A 20,511-nucleotide genomic window follows, 5' to 3' on the forward strand; every position below is an offset into this window, starting at 1 on the left:
GTGTTGTAAGATCAGGGATCTGCAATCTGCATAGTTACCAACCTCTCTGGTTTTCTGTGACTTAGCTTGTTGTGCTTTTTTCTCCTCGGTGACCTATTCATAACAGTGCCCCATTTCTAATGCTCTAGTGTATAATGTGCCCTGTAAATGCTGCTCCAGTGTCTGATGTCCACCTTTGGAATGCTCCAGTGTATGGTGGGCCCCGTATATCATTCTCCAGAGTATAGGGCTCCCCAAAAATTGCTGTCCCAACATTGAAAATAATTAAATAAGTCTCCTCGCTATGGAATCCCTGTACTAGTCTGGACTCTTCATCGTCCCCATCGTCTATCTCACTGCACTTGGCTGTTTAGACAGAGGGCGTACAGACGTGATGTCATTGCGCTCTCTGATCAGACTATCACTGTCAGGAAACGCGGAAGACGTCATGGCGGTGGAGCAGGGAGAGGTAAGTATTTCAACTTTGCAAGTGCTGTGATCCTGAGCAAGCAGGGGGGGCCCACTCGTTGGCAATGGCAGAGGCCCAGGGCCCCTCTAATAGTACGGCGGTGTGTGGTGGTGTGTCTGACGGCGGGTGGGGGTGGGGGTGACCAGCAGAGACACTTTTGCGTACTATGAGGGGCCCTGTGCCAGTGCCGTCGCCCTTGAGTATGCCCCCCCCGCTCAAGGAACCTGCACTTTCATCTGCACCTTCCTCTTTGTCACCGTGTAAGGTGGTATAGTATGCGGGAAAGGGAACCTGAGCTTCCTCTGGGTCAGATTCTGGTGGTGTAGAGTGTGAGGGGAATGTAGTGGTCTGGGTCAATGTATCAGCAGAATCATCTAGCAGTGGCTGGGCATGAGTGCACTTGTGGCGTCCCCAGGAGTACGGTCGCTACAGTGGCATTACCTTCCTCCAAGGGAGTGTGATGTCATGCTTGGGAGCAACGAAGGATCTCTCTAGCAGTTAAACCAACACACAACACATTTCCCACACCACGCCAGCAGGGAGACCTCTGAACATGACTGCTGAGATGCTGCTCTCTGTGGTCGGGAGGAGGTAAGTTAGGCCATTCTGTACAGGGAAGGGGAAGTGTGTGGACGTGAGAAGGGGAGCTGGAGGATGAGCAGAGTTAAGGCTCACTCCAAGCTGGAGCGCATGGTCCGGATTCCGGTCTCCGAGTTTGTAGGGACACTGACGTTCCTGCAGCAGAATCCGGAGGAAGTAGCAGCTGTAAATGCTCTGTACCCATCTGAGGCTCGGAGGCCCCAGCATCGACGTGTGTGAGCCAAAAGGAAAAGGCTATGGCTGCCAGCCATACAAGAAAGTTCCAAAAGAGAGTCAACAGGGGGAACTTCATTAAACTCAGCACTGCGAGTACCTCAGATAAGTGCTAGAACGGAGGCCACACTACCTATTTGCAGAGAGAGAAATCCAAATTGGCTTCCAGGCTGACCAACTCCTTCTCCATCTGTACTCTGGGTCCTGGACAGCACCTACCAAGTACAGGTAAAGGAACTGCACGACTGTGTCTGTCATCTTTCTCCTGCGCCTGGCGCACGGCTCAGCTACATCCTGCACTGCACACCATCACCCAACTCTTTCATCTGCCCTGCGACTATGGCCCTACCTGTGCAGGTCTTCTACATCTTAGCTGCACCACAACATCTGTCCCACAGAAGCGACACTGCAGCGCTGGTCAATCTAATCAGAAACCAGAGGTGGCGTCACGTATCATTCACCTATAAACATAATTCACCCCTTTGCATGGACGCCCAGGGCCACGGAACGGGTCACCACCACCGTGACACATCCCTGTGAGACACCGGCCCGGTACCGATTAACCCCACTGCCCTGGCTGGCCACCCACACTCCATGTCAAATTCATCTTGGACTGGGGAATTCACGATTTGACTTGATAACCCAGGCATGGTATGATAGAAAGAGCTACATGGACTAATGTGAAGTATGGCCAGCTGCATCATTCACTTTGGGTGGGGGTGCAGGACACAAGGAAAGGGGTTCTTCCTGACCAGGAGCCAGCACTTGATGACTCAGTGCTTGCATTTTTGGAAACTTCAGAAGAGGAGGGCATATTTGCTAGAGTCTGTTTCGGCAATGTAAGCCCAAACCAGTTCCTCATGCTCCGGCTTTAAAAACGGTTAACCTACTCCCAGAAAAGGTATCATTCCAGGTGTTCCAGAGCCAGACCATGACGCAGGTTCAACACCTCCTGCCTTAGCTGCTATTGTGCTTTTGCCACTACCAGCAGATGCACCACCACCATCATCACTGGCTGGCCCCCCCGCACCCACGTCCGCGGCCTCTTCCACCAAACTTCAAAATTTTGCACAAAATAGACCCAAAATAACATCAGATATATGGCACTGTATCAGAAATGTACAGCTCTATTCAGTCAAAGGATAATTGTCAATCTCCATATATATTCCATCAGTCACACAGATGCTCACAGGCTCAGTATGGATTAGACAAGAATATAAAAAGTAGACAAAGTGTACAGTATCATCAGATAGCAGGTATATATAGCATAGTTTAAACATTAACAATGTACGTCTATATATCAGTAGTGTTGAGCCACCACGCTAGTGTTTTGGTTCGTCACACAGGAGGCAAGTTCGTCGAATGTTCGTCGAACCCCATTGAAAACAATGGCAGGCAAACACAAACACATACAAACACATAGAGAACAATTACAAAACACCTTAAAAGGTGTCCCAAAGCAGAGAAAATGCTCAGAAGACAAAAATTACATATCGAAAAGGGCAACTACATTTAGAAAAGAAGTGGAGTGAAAGGAGGAGGTGGAGGAGACACAGATATAGGCTTGTCATTCCCTTATGAAGTCAAGAAAGGCTGGAATAAAAATGTAAAAATTCTGAAATCGAACACAATCATATACCGTCGGACTTCCCACCAATAAATTATGCCAACTGGCGATCGGGCGGCGTTATTCCCACGAACCTCCAAACAGCGTCCATGAAGGCAAAGTGTTTGCTTTCCGGGGGCAGTATGATTGCAAAGCTGAACCTTTAAAGGAATGTCCAAAAGGGCACCACCAGGAGTGGAGCCTGCGGCTTAATTGGACTCCACCCGGTAAACCACAACCATGCCACCTCAAGAAAAGATGCACATATTGAAAGCTTTGTTGATTGTGTGTGTGGTGTGGTATGTCCGTTTATAGTTGTGCTTGCAATTTGTCAGCTTTATTCCGTTAACGAACGAGACTCCGGCATGCCCCCGCGGTACGCGTCAAGCTTACTAGAGGGATACACGAGGCTCTGGCACTATCATGGTCTATCATGGCGTTACATGTCCGGGGCTGCATGTGCGCTACACTGAAAGGACCAGCTTTTGTCGCTTACAGGTGCAGATAACCAGCAAAACACCGTTAGTGATGGGGATCTGTGATTCCAATTATTCCCCGTGAACGATGATTTCCCAGTAAGTGCCGGTCAACCGCAATTCCTGAATTAGGCCTAACCGGCATTCCTGAAAAAATGCAAAAAATTACGTATCCAAACCACAGTTGCTGTAGCTTGCTTAACAGCTCGGCAGCCGTTCTCAGGCCCAGTATGTATTTGACAAGATTCTAGAAAGTTGATAAAGGGTACAGTTTCACCGGGTAACACGTATATATGTAGCATAGTTTACACATTAAAAACCTATGTCTATATATCAGGAGGCAGGCTCAGACGGTCTCAGGCCCAGTATGGATTAGACGTGATCGGACAAAGGTGAGAAAGGGTACCGTATCACTGGATAACAGGTATGTATAGCATAGTTTACACATTAAAAACCTATGTCTATATAACAGGAGGAAGGCTCAGACGGTCTCAAGCCCAGTATGGATTAGACATGATTGGACAAAGGTGAGAAAGGGTACCGTATCACTGGACGACAGGTATGTATAGCATAGTTTACACATTAAAAACCTATGTCTACATAACAGGAGACAGGCTCAGACAGTCTCAAGCCCTGTATGGATTAGACGTGATTGGACAAAGGTGAAAAAGGGTACCGTATCACAGGATAACAGGTATGTATAGCATAGTTTACACATTAAAAACGTAGGTCTATAGATCAGGAGGCAGGCTCAGACGGTCTCAGGCCCGGTATGGATTAGACGTGATTGGACAAAGGTGAGAAAGGGTAACGTATCACCGGATTACAGGTATGTATAGCATAGTTTACACATTAAAAACCTATGTCTATAGATCAGGAGGCAGGCTCAGACGGTCTCAGGCCCAGTATGGATTTGACCAGCTTGTACAAAGTTGAGAAAGGGTACATTATCACTGGATAGCAGGTATATATAGCATAGTTTAAAAATCTAAAATCTCCATGTTCTCAGTATGGATTAGACAACAATCTAAAAAGTAGAAAAAAGGAAATGTATTTGAAGCGTACACCAGTATACACTTTTGGTGGTATTTTTAAATCTTCATATATATTTCTGTCTCAGTTAGACAGTCCAGACTCTCCGCAATAGGAAATGAGATGCATACAATTACTGACATAAATTCTAGTGATTGCAGAAATCTAGGAATTCCTATTCACGGGATAAACTTCCGTCACAATTCTCAGAGGCGATGCAGACCCTCAATTAATTAGTGTGTGGACACAGCAAAAACCTTTCTTTGTGAAGAAAGTTTTGCTGTATCGCAGTACCGTTGATACCATCACCATTACTCATATCCATATAATTTTGATCACAGGGAGAGATGTAAACATGGTGCTCACTGCCTATCATGCTCTGTCACGTAACTTTGGAGTGCAAAAGAGAGAAGCCACAGTCCGTAGGCGATTCATTTGGATTGGCATGAGAGGGCACATTTAAAAATGTGCGCTGGAATGTCACACGTCTGTGGGTAGGAAAACTGTGAAAGCTGATGAGAAACCACCACTGCATCTCATTGTAAGTTGACGTCCATAAGAAATGGAAGCCATTGATCATCAGAAGCTAGATCCCGGCCAGCGGGAAAGGGCATAGCTACGTCTTAACCATCATCTTTTATCAGTTCACCAAATTTGTAGTGGCAGTCCCAGTGAAGGATTTGACAGCCCAGACTACACAGCGGAGGAGCAGGAAGAGGTAAACATTGCAAATGCTGGGGCCCTGCCCAAGCAAGGGGTGCCCACTCGTGGGCGTCGGTACTGGCACTGGGCCCCTCATAGTATGGCGGTGTGTCTGACGGCGGGTGTGCACCCCCACCATCAGAGACACTTGATTGCACTATGAGGAAACCTGTGCCAGTGCCCGCGCCCAAGAGTTGGCCCACCCACCTGTCCAGGGCAACGGCACTTGCACGGTTGCGTGCGCTAGGTGGTGACCCTGGCCATGGGGGGAGGAGGCAGCCCAGTTAGGGAGGTTTACAAAATGGCATATGTTGATGTGGGACATTCACCTGCTGCTAAAGGTGAAATTGGTCAAGTCCCAGGAAGAGGCGGACCAAAGAAAGCCATTTTTTCTGTCAACCTATGTGTCATCAGGGTAAGGTGTGACAAATTCCTTGGAAACCCATGCATGGTTCATTTTAATGAAGGTTAGATCATCCACATTTTGGGTCGACAGACGGGTCCTTTTTTCTGTCAGGATCCAGCAGCACTGAAGACTTTTTCCGATAGCACACTTAAAAACACAGAAAGCGCCTGTCTTAATCCTGCTCATTTAGACACTGTTCATATGTTCAGGTTTTAAATACATTAGATAGGGACTGCTTCAATACGGGTTACCTTGACGTTGGTGAAGCAGCTTGGCATACTTTTTTTGCAAAAAAACGTATAGACTAAATACCTTGTGTTTGTTATTACCTTTTATCAGCACTTGCTGATTACTGTTATATGTCTTATTGCAAAGTATTTTTGCACATTTGTCATTCTGTACTTTTTGTTCGTGTTTCCGATAGCACACTTGCAGCTGGGCATGCGAGCTCCTGTAAGGTATATTGTGCCAATTCAGGCCAGGTGTCCAGTTTAGCTGCCCAATAGTCAAATAGGAATGACCTGTGAGGGAGAACATCGATATGGGAGGAAAAGTAGTTTGTAACCATAGTTGACAAGTGCTGTCTCCTGTCATTTTCAACTGATGCAGTATTACCAGTCGTATGAGCGGGACTTGAAAAATCAGTCCACAACATGGTCATGAAACCCCTGTCTCCAACGCCACTTCTGATGTGTGCACCAGCAACACCTCTTCCAAGTTGCCCCCGGCCCCTATGGCTCGTGTGACAACCATCACCGCTGCTGTGTGCTGGGAATGCCTCAACCAACCGGTTTACTAGAGTTGCTTGTTTGTTAGCCAAGATTAGGTCAAGGTTCTCCTGTGGCATGATGTTTTGGAATTTGCTTTTATAGCGTGGATCCAGGATGCTGGCCAACCAGTAGTCATCATCGTTCATCATTTTGGCAATGCGGGGGTCCCTTTTTAGGATCTGTAAGGCATAATCTGACATGTGGGCCAATGTTCCTGGTGTCAATGATGCACTGCGAGAGCTGGGTGGAGTAGCACTTTCAGTCAAATCCACATCCCTCCAGTCACGCACAAACCCAGTACCAGACCTTGCCACGACAACATTTTCTCTTGCCCCACGAGAAGCATCCTCCTCCCCTAAATAATCATCCCCATCATCATCCTCCTCCTCCTCTTCTTCCTCCACCTCGTCCATGACAGTTCCCTGAACAGACAATGGCTGACTGTCATCAAGGCTTCCCTCCTCTTCCTCATCATCCTCGGCTGCAGATGCCTGCTCCTTGATGTGCGTCAAAGTTTGCATGAGCAGACGCATAAGTGGGATGCTCATGCTTATTATGGCGTCGTCTGCGCTTACCAGCCATGTGCATTCCTCAAAACATTGAAGGACTTTACAGAGGTCTTTCAGCTTCGACCACTGCACACTTGTCAACTCCATGTCTGCCCTCAAAGTGCCTGCCCGTGTATCCTCCCACAAATGCATTACGGCCTGCCTCTATTCGCACAGCCACTCAACCATGTGCAGGGTGGAGTTCCACCTTGCTGCAACGTCGATAATTAGGCGGTGCTTGGGAAGGTGGAGCAATCGCTGCAGCTTCTGCATACGACTGGAGTGTACCGGTGACCGGCGGATGTGCGAGCACAGTCTTCGAACCTTATGGAGCAGGCCTGTTAACTCCGGATAATTAGTGAGGAAGCACTGCACCACCAGGTTCAAGGTGTGAGCCAAGCAAGGTATGTGTCTGAGTTTTGAAAGGGCTATGGCTGCCACAAAATTCCGGCCGTTATCACTAACTACCTTGCCTGCCTCAAGATGTAGACTGCCCAGCCATGACTCAGTTTGTCGCTGAAAGTAGTCGGCCAGTACCTCCGCCGTGTGTCTGTCGCCCAAACACATCATCTGCAGCACAGCCTGCTGACGCTTTCCACTAGCTTATCGATAGTGGGACACATCGTGTGCACTACTGTCAGCTGTGGATGCAGTGCTCAGGCGACTGCGCTCTGTGGATGTGTGGCGCCCCTGAGGCTTCAGTCGCCACAGAGGTACTGCACCTTCTAAGGTGTAGTGCCCCACCATCCAGGAAGGGTGGGAACTCCTGACCACACTCCACACCTGTACCCCAAACACAGGATAGTTCAGCAGGGACCCATCCATGCTTTATGCTGGAAAGGTCAAAGGATGCCTTTTGTGGTCCCTGGCTTCGTAACACAAGAGGTGCTGGGGAGGTGGGTGGAGTTAGCTATAAAAGAGCGGGAAAGTGTAGGATTTCAGAAGTTGGTTAGAGGAGAAAGAAGAGAGAAGATGGGTGTCTGAGGGACGTGCTGCAGCAGGTCCCAGTGATCTGGGCTGCTGGCACGAGAAAGACCAGAGAAAGAGACTGAAAGATTGATAGACTACAGATTCCATAAGAGAGATAGAACAGATTGGAACAAAGGAGAATAGAAGGACGGTGGGAAGCGGGTTGAGAAAGAGAGAGAACCCTTCCAGTCCAGAAAGCGCAAAGGCCGGGGCCCGGTCCCCGAGGTTGATTGGATCTTAATGTCCGGCAACAGACACTGGAGGAGTAGTGAGCCGCTAACGCCTTGCTCCCATCATAGACTTGGGACACAACAGCAACTGAATAGAGAGCCTGGATGCAGTGAGGAGTCCCCGAAGCAGGCTACAGCTGTCTGTCATACAAGTAAAGACTAGGAACACCTAGAGAGAGGCATTCCAGGGTAACTAAGTACTGGAGTGCTTCACACCTAAAGGCGCATTGGAGGAGTCGTTCAGTAAGGTACATATTGGCGGAGCGTGGAAAGGAGAATCCCATCCTGCCTGGAGGTTGGCTGGAGTCCTGATCTGGAGAACACAGTACGGAGGCAGGCAGTTGGGTGAACTGCAAACAGTGAGTAAAGCTTTGGAACTGCACGCCCTGGTGTCCTCCAGTTATTCCAGCACCTCTACACCTGTGTACCAACATCAACACCATTCTGTGCCTCTCCTCATCCATTGCACCTACACTGCCCTGGGACTACAGCTCCACCTGTGGGGAGCTATACCATCTCTGCTGCACCACACCATCAGTCCCAGCGGATCTGTATGCAGCGTTGGCTCAACACCTTACTTGCTAAACACCACGGATGGCGTCACGAACTATTCTAATAAACTCTAGCACCATTAACATCACCACCATTGATATTGGGCGCCCGGGGCCACAGACCGGGTCACAGCTGCTGTGACATGCATCCCCCTGACACCGGCCCGGTACCGAGTAACCCCACTGCCCTGGGCGAGCAGGGGCGACCCAGACGAGTTTTCGCTTCTGGAGGAGGAGGAGGGTCGAATGCCTACAGCCAACTGTTTCCTATACCGTGGGCTAGGCAGCACTGTGCCATCACAGCTGTCCCCTGTGGACCCTGCATCCACCCCATTAACCCAGTGGGCAGTGATGGACACGTAACGGCCCTGGCCATGCCTATTGGACCATGCATCAGTTGTGAGGTGCACCTTTCCACTCAATGATTGCTTGAGTGCATGGACAATGCGGTCTTTTACATGAAGGTGGAGGGCTGGGATTGCTTTGCGATAAAAGAAGTGGTGACAGGGTAGGTCATAGCGTGGTACTGCGTAGGCCATGAGTTCGCGGAAAGCTGCGCTTTCAACCAACCGATAGGGCATCATCTCTAACGAGATTAGTTTGGCAATGTGGGCGTTGAAACCCAGTGTACGCGGATGAGAGGATGAGTACTTTCTTGTCCTACTCATAGTCTCTGGTAGGGTGAGCTGGACTTGAGAGCTGCATATGGTGGAACTAGCGGTGGACATGGCGGACTGAGTGAGGGTTGATGATGGTGATGGAGTTGGTGTTCTTTCTGATGGCCTAGATTCAGTTTTTCGTTGCAATAACAGTGTGATTCCTTGACTGATTTGCCCTTGCGACGACAACTCAACATTTGCTGCTGGTAGTGTGCTAACTGGTGGACTTACTGTGGGGGAAACAATGTAGCGTTGCTGACTACCTTCTTTGGGAGCAGTAGCACATTTGGTACATGAGTTTTGGTAGTCCGTCCACGCTTACAAGTTCATGGTGGTTAAATGTCTTAGCATGCAACTGGTATTCAAATTTCTCATATTTTTCCCTCGGCTAAAGGTCCTTGCGCACTTCTTACAGATAACCTTTGCCTGATCATTAGGATTTTGTTCAAAAAAGTGCCACACTGCACTCTTCCTACTATGGAAGACATTTTGAGGCCTTGCACGCCGCTTTATTTTGACCGTCTGGCCAAGCTGTCCTGTAACTCTTTTGGTTTTTGTAACCCGTTTTTGGACTGCTCCGGGCCTGCCAGATAACAGCTGTTGTGATGTCGATGCCCGCTGCGGATGCTCCTCCTCCTCTTCTGAGCTATTGGCAGTGGCACCCTCTACCCCCAATGGATGCCAATCGGTCAATAACTGGGTCATCCATCACCTCCTCTTCAATGTCATGTGCACCTTCCTCTGTGTCACCGTGTATGGTGGTATAGTATACGGGAAGGGGCACCTGAGTTTCTTCTGTGTCAGATTCTGGGTCAGTACACTGCGAGGACAATGTAGTGCTCTGAGTGAATGTACCAGTAGAATCATCTATCAGTGGCTGTACATCAGTACACTCCATGTCAGATTCATCTTTGCCTGGGTAATTCACGATTTGACTTGATAACCCAGGCATGGTATGTGAAAACAGCTCCATGGAGTAATCTGTAGTGTGGCCTGCCGCATCCTTCAATTTTGGCTGGGGTGAAGGACACAAGGAAAGGAGTGGTTCATGAACATGAGCCTCCAATGATGACTCAGTGCTTTTATTTTTTAAAACTTCAGAAGGAGGCGATAGAGCTGGAGGCTGAGTCAGCAATGTAAGCCAAAACTTGTTCTTGAAGCTCCGGCTTTAAAAGCAGTTTACCTACTCCCAGAAAAGGGAGCCTTCGAGGCCATGTGGAGCCAGACGATGACGCAGGCTCAACACCTCCTGCATTAGGTGCTATTTTGCTTTTGCTTTTGCCACTACCAGCAGATCCACCACCAACACCAACACCATCATTACCAGCTGCCAACCCCCACCCACTTCCACGGACTCTTCCACCACACTTCCTCATTTTTGGGGAAAATGTACCCAAAAAACCACCAACTATATGGTACTGTAAAACAAGGTACAAGGTGTCTATAGTAGTGGGGAGAATTGGAATCTCTGTAGACTTCAGGACACAGTTGGATTCTGTCAGGCCCTGTTTATTTTACACCGCAATGTGACAGGCAGATTCTGGATGTTGTAAGAAAGGTGGATAGAGGACTGTGGAGAATGGAAATCTCTCTACACTTCAGGACACAGTTGGATTCTGTCGGGCCCTGAGTCTATAACACCACAATGTGACCGGCAGAAATTGCCTAGTGTATGACAAACTACAAGGTGTATATAGAATTGGGCAGAATTGGAATCTCCCTAGAGTGTAGGTCTGTAAGAATGGACAAACTCCTCGGCTTTTCCTTACAGAGTCACACACTTAGCTTCAATTTGGCCGTGATAACAGCCATTACACGGTACTGAGAGAGGAGCGTGCACGTACACCGCTGTACGGTGTATGTAAAATTGTCAAGCTCCGTGTTTTTGTATACGGACTGACACACGCTGTCTCTCTCTAATTTTGAATGTAATCAAACAGCAAATATACTAAACTGTTTGAAAAACGGACAAAACTATAAGGTGTAGGTCTGTAAGAACGGACAAACTCCTCGACTTTTCTTTACAGAGTCACACACGTAGATAGCTTCAATTTGGCCGTGATAACAGCCGTTACACGGTACTGAGAGAGGAGCGTGCACGTACATCGCTGTACAGTGTATGTAAAATTGTCAAGCTCTGTGTTTTTGTATACGGACTGACACACGCTGTCTCTCTCTAGTTTTGAATGTAATCAAACAGCAAATATACTAAACTGTTTGAAAAACGGACAAAACTATAAGGTGTAGGTCTGTAAGAATGGACAAACTCCTCGCCTTTTCCTTACAGAGTCACACACGTAGATAGTTTCAATTTGGACGTGATAACAGCCGTTACACGGTACTGTGTGAGGAGCGTACACCACTGTACGGTGTGTGAAAAAATGAATGCTCACTACCTCACCAGGACAAAACAATACAATTTGGATTGCTTTTATAAAAGCAGTTTGAACACCAGAATGCACACAGCAATGCAGTTAGCCTTAAAAGACAGGCTAATCACCACCAGCGCTGCTGCACAAAAGCAAAAATCTTCACCTTTCACTGCACAGTAACTACAGTGAAAAGTGCTAGCAGCAGAAGCAGTTTTCTTTTTCTTTTTGCCTTCCTAACGCTCTCTCTACAGAATCAGCAGCTGCAGCAGCTCTCCCTATTCTGAGATCAGCATGAGTAACATGGCGGTCGGCGTCCCCGCCCTTTTATACCCCCTGTGACGCCACACAAAGCAAGCCAATCACTTGCATGCCCTTCTCCAAGATGGTGGTGACCGCTGCCTATGTCATCACGTTGCCCACAGTGTCCGTTCTTCCTGATTGGCTGAAAAAGGGAGCTAAAGCATCTTTTGAAACGCGACTTTGGCACTAAAGTCGCCGACCTCGTGGCCGACCTCACGCTAAGGTCGGGTTTCGTTTCATGAAACCCGACTTTGGCGAAAGTCGGTGACTTTTAAACTTTTTCGACCCATGTCGCTCAACTCTACTATGGACTGTATATATTAGTATATCTAACGTCTTTGTGTTTTCTTACTACAGAACCACGGTTTTCACATCTGATCCTTTTGTCCATCCTAACTATTCTTCACCTGGAAACTTCAAACTTTCCCTTCTTGTTCCTGCTTATCTCCATGATGCCAGTTACCAAAGACGAGTGAACACCAGGAACTTCACGGCCATGCTATCCTTACAAGGTACATGATGTTGGGGTCTTGATCTTGGTTCTCTTTTGGCAGATCTTGTTCTCAATAATGAGGGATATATTGTGGAGGGGGATCGGCTCTCTGGGCGCTGACATGGCTATGTCCTGGGCTTGTGGGTATACACAGAAACCCATCTGATGAAGCTGAGCAGCAGTGTAAAGCATGGCGAAGGGTCAGAGCAGCAACAGAAAGGTGTCAACACTAGAGTTGAGCGAAACGGGTCGAAAAATTTCAAAAGTCGGGTTTCATGAAACGAAACGCGACCCTAGGATGAGGTCGGCCACGAGGTCGGCGACTTAAGCGCCAAAGTCGCGTTTCAAAAGTTTGTTTTGCGCTCTTTTTCAGCCAATCAGGATCCACGGACACTGTGGGCAATGTGATGACATAGGCAGGGGTCACCACCATCTTTCAGAAGGGCATGCAAGTGATTGGCTTGCTTTGGTGGGCGTCACAGGGTGTATAAAAGGGCGTGCACGCCGACCGCCATGTTCCTCATGCTGATCTCAGAATAGGGAGAGCTGCTGCTGCTGCTGATTCTGTAGGGAGAGCATTAGGCAGGGAAGAAGACACCAAAAACTGCTTCTGCTGCTAGCGATTTTGCCTGTACAACACACCAGTCACTGTGTGTGCAGTGCAAGGGGAGGCTATATTTTGCTGGATCAGCGGTGTTGGTTGTTAGGCTGCCTTCTAAGGCTTCCTGACAGCTGCATCGCTGTTTACCCACTGCTCTGCAAACTGCTTTTTTAAAAGCAATCCCAATTTTTTTTTTGTCCTGGTGAGGTACTGAGCGTGCATTTTTTCACACCATACAGCGGTGCACACTCCTCACACAGTACCGTGTAACGGCTGTTATCACAGCCACAGTGAAGCTATCTGTGTGTCACTCTAAGGATAAGTGGAGGACTTGTTCCGTTCTTACAGACCTACACTCTAGGGAGATTCCTATTCTGCCCAATTCTATATACACCTTGTAGTTTGTCATACACTAGCCAATTTCTGCCTGTGACATAGCGCTGGATATTCACTGGGCCTCACACAATCCAAAAGTGTCCAGTGTCCACAAGTGTGTGCAGAAATTCAAAATCTCCCCTGTCCTATAGACACCTTGTACCTTGTTTTACATTGCTATATAGTTTGTTGGATTTTGTCTACATTTCTACCAAAAATGAGGAAGGCTGGTGGAAGAGGCCGTGGAATTGGGCAGGGGTTGGCAGCTGGTAATGATGGTGTTGGTGGTGGATCTGATGGTAGTGGCAAAAGCAAAATAGGACCGAATGCAGGAGGTGTTGATTGCCGACTTTTATTCCCCGTTGACTTACATTGGGTTTCGTGTTTCGGGACGACCCCGACTTTTCACTATAGTCGGCCGATCTTGCTCGACCCGACTTTTGGAAAAGTCGGGTTTCATGAAACGAAACTCGACCCTAAAAAACCAAAAGTCGCTCAACTCTAGTCAACACACATTAGATGAATGTTAGTCCAACCTGCTGGTTTCGGCGGGATCAGATGACCACCACGGACTTGAGAGAAAGAAGGGTAAGGCATATTGAATTTCAACATGCTCAATCCTTTTGTTCTAAAGAGGAAAGAGGAGACACAGTCAAGGTATCTGGCAGCAGCCAAATCCTAATATTGTGGATAGTAAAGGAGTCAAGATGTACACAGCTAGCTAAGCTGTATGGCTATCTTAGGATATGTGCACACGTTGCGGATTCGTGAGCGGATATTCTGAGCGGAATCTGCAGGTAAAATGACCTGCGTTTTACCCAGAGGTGTATCTAGGCTTTCTGGCACCCGGGGCAAAAATTTGGTTCGGCACCCCCCCCCAAGCACGCATGCGATTTGCACACTTGGGGTTCATACTCGCTTGCGAGAGACTCGCACGATTCTTGTGTGAGTCTCTCACATGAAAACCGTCGGCACTCGGACAGGAGCGTGCGGTTACATGTATTTCTATGAAGCCGCACGCTCCGGTCCAAGTGCCGGCGGCAGTTCCGGGTTTTCATGCGAGAGACTCACACGAGAATCGTGCTAGTCTCTCGCAAGCGAGTATGAACCCTCAGTCATGTACCAACGAGCTGCTCTTCCTAATGCTCTCAATGTTCAGTGAAAAACTGAAAGAAGCAGGAAGAGAAGCTCGTTGTCACAGGACCAGAAGTATGAAAATCGCATATGAGTGGTGTCCATGTGATGACACTGGAACCTGCAGAGCTGAATCCTGACATTGCAGCTTCTGAATTCTCACAGCGCATGCACTGCACACGTTTAGGATTCTCCTGTACCGGTGGCAAGAGTACACGGTCATATCAGCACAAGCATGTGATTTATATACTTCTGGCCACATTCCGGCCTCGCTCTGTTCATTTTCATTGAGTGAGTCACACACGTCTAGTCAGCACGTGACCGCATGTATGTAAATTACCGGCATGAGAGAATCCTAACAGAGTTCAGTGAGCACTGGGAGAATTCAGAAGTCTGCAGTCACATAGAATGACTGCAGACTAAGCACAAACCTGGACAACCCCTTTATTGTTCCTAACAAATAAAAACATGAGAATTAGTCAGTATCACAAATAATATTTACATCCAGGTACCTTATAGATGAAGTCATCTCTGGAGTCGTTCTCCTTATCTTCTTCTTGTCCAGACCCCATGATGAGTTTTCTCATCCACAGCCATCTCTGCACACTTTCATCTTCTCCGATCTTCTGCAGTAAATATCCACACGACGCCCTTAAAGATAGAAGTGTCATTATAATGCTCCTAAATAAAAATATTTGTAATTTGCTGTCGCCTCACACTATTCCCCTCCGTCCTCATACTGTCTCCTCTAACATCCCACCTGTTCACCATACTGTCTCCTCCTATATTTACCCCCTCTTTCCCTATACTGTCTGCTCACACATTCCCCTGACTCCCCATACAGTGCCTGCATACATCCCATCACCCTCACTCCCCATACTGTGTCCACATACATTCACCCGTTCGCTCCCCATACTGTCTGCACCCATCCCTCCACTCACCATACTGTGTCTGCACCCATCCCCCATACTGTTTCCTCATACATGCCCTCATACATACATACTCTTCATTGTGTCCTCTAATGTCCCCACACATTAAACCCCCCATCCCCACTCCAAATCCCCACACACACATTAAATCCCCCCATCCCCACGCCAAATCCCACCACATATTAGGTACCCCCATCCCCACTCCAAATCCCCCACACATTAAATAACGCCCATCCCCACTCCAAATCCCTCACACATTAAAGAACCCCCATCCTCACTCCAAATACCCACACACATAAAGTACCCCATTACCACTCCAATCTCCCCCCACATTATATTCCCCCCATCCTCACTCCTAATCTCCCCAAACATTAAATAACCCCATCCCCATTCTTAATCCTTCCCCACACATTATGTTCCCCCCATCCCCACTCCAAATCCACCCCCCTTAATTTTTGGTGGTTTCTTCAGTTCCACCGAGGAGCACACTAACCAACAGCGTTCGCTCTGGGTGCCGGCAAGTGACATTACCAGCATGATCACACAACCTGATCACGCTCCTGGCGTCACTCTGACCCAGCGGTCAGAGCTTCAATTGTACTGGCGTATGTATAGACGCCAGCACAATTGATTGCTGGGAGCCGGCGCTCGGCAGCTTCTCTGTTGCCGGCTGTCAGCTTGACAGCCGACAGAGAGAACGGCCGACTCCCAGGCCGGGGGGCGGCAGAATGCAGCCACCGGGGGAGACACTGAGGACCGCCGCATTAGGCGGCCCGACTGCACCCCCTTGCTGGCTGCGCCCAGGGCAGATGCCCCTGCTGCACCCCCCAGATACGCCTCTGGTTTTACCTGCAGATTTACTGCGGATTTTGTGAGGATTTCACCTGCGTTTTTACACCTGCGGATTGCTATAATGGAATAGGTGTAAAAACGCTGCAGAATCCGCACAAAGAATTGACATGCTGCGGAAAATAAACCGCTGCATTTCCGCGCTAAATTTTTTGCAGCATGTGCACAGCGTTTTTTTTTCCATTGGATAACATTGTACTGTATTCTCTGGCGAATCCACAGCGGATCTGCAGGGCCGAATCCGCTGTGGATCCGCACAGGAATCCGCAACGTGTGCACATACCCTTAAAGAGTCTTCGATAGATCCACTCCATGACAGGGCACTGTTCTTAAGACAGATATTGGTCCCAGTGGAGTCAGAGATGAGAACACACCTTTAAACCTCTGATGAGTATGGAGTTGGACGTTTAGATAGTATACCTAAGGGAGCACTAATGGCAGAAATAATGCTTAAAAATAAATTCCTAACTGATTCAGTCTGCAGCCTTTCCTGACCTGCATGATCCTGAAAAATTCAGTTTTGTAGAAACGCAGAAAGGGCAGAGGGGGGAGGCTCCTGCTGTAAACAGGGCAGAGGGGCGAGGCTCCTGCTAATAATAATAATAATCTTTATTTATATAGCGCCAACATATTCCGCAGCGCTTTACAGTTTAACAGTTTCAAAACACAAGTGATAAGTAACAATGTTAACAATACAATAATTAAAGCAAAATAAGATGACCCTGCTCATAAGAGCTTACAATCTACAATGAGGTGGGGGAGATACAAAGTACAGGTGTGTATTTACAATGGTGTATTTACAATGTGGTCCAGCCATCTTGAGGGAGTGAGGGATGGATGGAGATAGTGAATGGGCTACACATGCACACTTACACATAGAATGACTTTGAATAGTGAACATGATAGGCCGCTCTGAACAAATGTGTTTTGAGGGAGCGCCTGAAACTATGCAAATTGTGGATAGTCCTAATTTCTTGGGGTAGAGCATTCCAGAGGATTGGCCCAGCGTGGGAGAAGTCTTGGAGTCGGGAGTGGGAGGTATGGATTAGTGCAGAGGTTAGTCGAAAGTCGTTTGCAGAGCGCAGCGGTCGGTTAGGCCGATAGACAGAAATGAGGGAGGAGATGTAGGGGGGTGCTGCACTGTGGAAAGCTTTGTGGGTGAGAACAAGTACTTTGAATTGCATCCTATAATGAATGGGCAGCCAATGTAAGGACTGGCGAAGAGCGGACGTGTCTGAGTACCGATTAGCCAGATAGATGACCCTGGCCGCTGCATTAAGTATGGACTGGAGAAGGGATAGTCGAGTAATGAGGAGGCCAATTAATAGAGCATTGCAGTAATCCAGGCGGGAGTGGATCAATGCTACAGTGAGGGTTTTTGTTGTTTCCATGGTGAGAAAAGGGCGGATTCTAGAAATGTTCTTTAGGTGTAAGCGGCAAGAGCAGGCAAGAGATTGTATATGGGATGTGAAGGAGAGATTGGTGTAAAACATAACACCCAGACAGTGAGCCTGCTGACGGGGTGTTGTTGTGGTGCCACCCACGGAGAGGGAAATGTCAGATTTAGGGAGGTTAGTAGACTGCAGGCGCAGAAGAAGTTCAGTTTTGGATAGGTTGAGTTTCAGATAGAGCGGACATGATGTTGGAGACTGTGGACAGACAGTCACTAGCGTTCTGTAGTACATCGGGGTAAGGTTGGGGGAAGACGTATATAGTTGTGTGTCATCAGCATAAAGATGGTACTGAAAGCCAAATCTGCTGATGGTCTGTCCAACTGGGGCCGTGTAGAGAGAGAAGAGAATGGGGCCAAGGACTGAGCCCTGAGGTACCCCGACAGCGAGAGGAAGAGATGACGTGAAGCCAGAGAACAAAACATTGACGGAGCGGTCAGAAAGATAGGAAGAGAACCAGGAGAGAGCAGTGTCCTTAATGCTTAGTGACTGGAGCCTAGAGAGTAGGAGATGGTGGTCAACAGTGTCGAAAGCTGCAGCTAGGTCAAGAAGAATGAGCAGAGAGTGGTCACCGTTACGTTTTGCTGTCAGAAGGTCATTGGTCACTTTGATGAGTGCAGTTTCAGTCCAATGTAGGGGGCAGAAGCTGGACTGTGAAGGGTCTAGAAGGGAGTGAGTGGAGAGGTAATGGATAAGGCGGGAGTAAACTAGGCTGTTGTGAGTTCATTTTCCCCTTCACCATTGAGGTCTGATGAACTCCCTCTTCTGGTGAAGGAAGGTAGTGAGGCTGATTACCAAGCACCTGAGAAGGATGATGATGACTGGGTGACGGGAATTGCTGACTGGATGTAAGGCAGTCGACGCCCTGCTGCCTTGCTGGTGATCTCTCTGAGGGATTCTAGGAGACCAGTCTGATTCCTGCTCCTCAAAAGCTAAGTTTTCTGCTCTGCTTTTTGCATTTGTGTTTTGTCTGCAATCCGATAGCTGCCAACTTCTCTGGTATTCTGGACTTAGCTAGTATTTCTGTTTTTGCCTCCTACGGTGACTCATTCATAACACTAGGCACTCCAAAAGTTTAAAGATGAAGGGGAGATTGGAGACTGGTCTGTAGTTGTTTGTGCCGGATAGGTCGAGAGCAGGTTTCTTTAGTAATGGAGTAACGATGGCGTGTTTGAAGGAGGATGGGAAAATGCCCGAGGAGAGGGAGAGATTAAAGATTGCAGTTAGGTGAGTTGTGACGACTGGAGAGAGAGACTGGAGGAGATGTGAGGGAATAGGGTCGGTAGTGCATGTAGTCGGTTGAGAGGAAGAGAGGAGTCTGGAGACTTCTTCTTCTGTGATGGGATCAAATGTGGAAAGTGAGCCAGGGGATATGCAGGAAGGGATGGGAGTCACAGCACTTGGTGGTTGTGAGCAGATTTCCTGACGGATATTATCTATTTTTTCTGTAAAGTGGGAGACCAGGTCATCAGCACAAATGTCTGTGATAGGGGCTTGTGTTTTTGGCCTGAGAAGGGAGTGAAAAGTGTCAAAAAGTTTCTTGGGGTTGTTGGCTAGTGAGGAGATCAGGGTGGTGAAGTAGATATGTTTGGCGAGGTGAAGGGCAGCGTTATAGGTTCTTAACATAAATTTGAAGTGGATGAAGTCTTCTGGTGTGCGGGTTTTTTCCTTAGGTGTTCAGCACTCCTAGAGCATCGCTGGAGAAGTTGAGTTTGCGATGTGAGCCAGGGCTGTTTTACTCTGTGCTTGGAGGTTCTGAGGGTGAGGGGAGCTACTTGGTCAAGGGTGCTTCTAAGAGTGTCATTGTAGTGATAAACAGCCAGATCAGGACAGGAAAAAGAAGAGATTGGGGACAGTGATGAGTGTAGGGAGTCTGAAAGTGTCTGAGGGTTAATGGCTTGTAGATACAGAGCAATAACGCCAACCAGACTGTAGCATGTAGGGTTAATTACCTTGCGACATGATCTCGGCTCACTGCAGAGACGCCCGTGAGATGCGCTGAAGCCCCGGTTGGCGTTATTGCTCTGTGTTCCTTTTGGTCTTACATTCAGGTACTTATTGGGCTGTACATACAGACTCTCCAGTATCCCTTCTATAGCTTGACATAGAAGCATATATGACCATTATATATGGGCCACTGGACTATATGTATTTCTGCCCAAATTACAGGCTCCAGCTCTAACACTTTGAGCATGTTATTATAACATTACTCACTAGTTAGGAGTATAGTCATATGACTAGTCAGTTTATACTCTGGTTTAACCATAAACCCTAAATTTGGGACTCGGAGCATGCTTAGAGAATGCTGCCCAGTATAATTTGACTGTCTATTTACTACCTGATCTTTGTTTCTAGTCTGTTCATTTAGGATCTATGTTTGATTTACTCTATGTAGGCCCTGGGCTACTGCTATTATAGCACTTTGAATTTGAATCTTTTGCTACCAGTACCATGATCTCATGCAGAGTTTAGCCCTGAGACGCTCCTTCTGTCTGGCACCATATTTGTCATCTATGTATTTTGCCATTATTTTTTAGTTGCTACGATTTATCTACCTCACCACAAAGCACATTGTATGTCTTTATAAAATTATATATGTAATAAAATTGACATTATTTAACTATATCCTCTCTATGAATTGTGATGATCTTGTCTACCCCTCAGTCACTGCACTATTTATTATATCACCAGTAATGCTATGACTTTTCTAGCTGGATTTTTGGGGGTTGTTTTTTGTTTTGGCTGTGCCATGGATAACTGCAGTTTACTTGATGCTTAGCTTCCGTGATGCATTGCT

General features: G+C 47.7%; 1 long non-coding RNA gene across 1 annotated transcript in view; it reads left to right on the plus strand.

Moving 5' to 3' along the window:
* Positions 1-12,246: 12,246 nt before the first annotated feature.
* The window catches only part of LOC141047853 (uncharacterized), an 82,075-nt gene continuing 73,810 nt past the window's right edge, over positions 12,247-20,511 (plus strand). Inside the window, exon 1 of the long non-coding RNA XR_012219915.1 lies at positions 12,247-12,394. This is a non-coding gene — a long non-coding RNA (uncharacterized lncRNA). The remainder of the gene's footprint in view (positions 12,395-20,511) is intronic.

This window comes from Dendrobates tinctorius, unplaced genomic scaffold (genome assembly GCF_039654945.1).
Source record: "Dendrobates tinctorius isolate UK_male_01 unplaced genomic scaffold, ASM3965494v1 ptg000129l, whole genome shotgun sequence".
In the NCBI taxonomy this organism is placed as follows: Eukaryota; Metazoa; Chordata; class Amphibia; order Anura; family Dendrobatidae; genus Dendrobates; species Dendrobates tinctorius.